The sequence below is a fragment of the Propithecus coquereli genome, unplaced genomic scaffold, assembly GCF_000956105.1.
Source record: "Propithecus coquereli isolate 6110/MARCELLA unplaced genomic scaffold, Pcoq_1.0 Scaffold276, whole genome shotgun sequence".
Classification (NCBI taxonomy): domain Eukaryota; kingdom Metazoa; phylum Chordata; class Mammalia; order Primates; family Indriidae; genus Propithecus; species Propithecus coquereli.
This window is the reverse complement of record NW_012148352.1, coordinates 90,792-92,336: the sequence shown is the minus strand read 5'-3', so window position 1 is coordinate 92,336 and position 1,545 is coordinate 90,792. Positions and strand designations below refer to the sequence as shown.

Genomic DNA, 1,545 nt, shown 5'->3' with positions numbered 1-1,545 from the left:
AATAAATCAAAAAGGCTTATATAAATGGAGAAGTATATAATGTTTATGGATTAGAAGACTCAACATAGTAAAGATGTCAATTCTCCTCAAATAATCTATATATGTAACATAATTCCATGCAAATTCCCCAGCACGATTTTCTGTAAATATATACTAGATGATTCTTAAATGTACATGGAGAAATAAATGAAACATAACAGCTAAAATAAGTTTAAAAAAGAAGAATCAAGTAGAAGGAATTACACCACTTTACTACAAGACTTACTATTGAAGCCACACTAATTAAGACTGCAGTATTGCCAAATGCATGAACACATAGATCAATGAAATGGAAGAGACTGTTAGATGTAGATCCACACAAATATGGCCAATTGATTTTTGACAGAGCTGCAAAAACAATTCAATAGATAATTCTGTAGAAATGAACCTTGAACTTACACCTCACACTTTACACACAAATACTCAAACATGGATCATAGATCTAAATGTAAAGCATGAAACTATAAAATTTTAGTATAAAACCTAGCAGAAAATCTTTGTGACCTGGTGTTAGGTAGTTCCCAGACATGATACCAAAGCACAATACACAGAAGAACAAATTTGGATTTTATAAACTTATAAATGTAGGTTTTGCAAAAGACAGTGTTGAGAGGATTTAAAAACAAGCTACAGCCTTTGAGAACATATGTCACATTGTATGCAGAATATATAAAAAATTTTCAAAACTAAACAATAAGAAAAAAAGATTTGAAAGATTCAACACTTCACCATATAGAATATATTGATGGCACATAAGCATATGAAGAAATATTCACTGTAATCAGCAATTAGGAAAATGCAAATTACAATTACAATGGAATGTCACTATGTACCTGTTACATTATGTAAAATTTTTAAAATTAACAATGTTAAGTGCTGACAAGGATGCATAGCACCTAGAGTTCTCATATACTTAGGTGAGAATGAAAAATGATACAGCTACTCTGGAAAACAATTTGATAGTTTCTTATAAAGTCAAAGATAAATGTATCATATGATCTATCAATCCTACTTCTAGTGATTCACTCTAAATAAATGAAAACTATACTCAAACAAAAATTCGTATGTTTCCCCAAACTTGAAATCAGCCCAGATATCTTTCACTAGGTTAATAAACATATATACAATTAAACTCTATCTAGCAATGAAAAAATGAACAATTGATGCAACAACTTAGATGAATCTCCAAAGCATTATTTTGAATGAAAAGAGCTAGTCTCAAAAAATTTCATGCTGTATAATTATATTTATAAGACTACTCAAAAAAACAAAACTATTATGCCAGAAAACAGATCAGTGGTTGGCAGGGGTTAAAGGTAAAGGAAAAGTGCTGAGGAGTTTTCTGTTTCATAAAAAAATAATTATAAAAAGTTATTTTATTAAATGTTCCTCAGTAAAGTGTGTTTCAAACATATAATTTGTCTAGCATTAAAAAAATCATATGTACTTTGGATTGGTGGGTAGTTACATAAATGCTTTCAAGTAGACATTTTAAAAACTTAGGGT

General features: G+C 29.2%; 1 protein-coding gene across 3 annotated transcripts in view; it reads right to left on the bottom strand.

The window, feature by feature from the left end:
- PCDH17 (protocadherin 17) overlaps nt 1-1,545 on the bottom strand; it is a 143,474-nt gene that overhangs the window by 98,609 nt on the left and 43,320 nt on the right. The window lies entirely within an intron of this gene.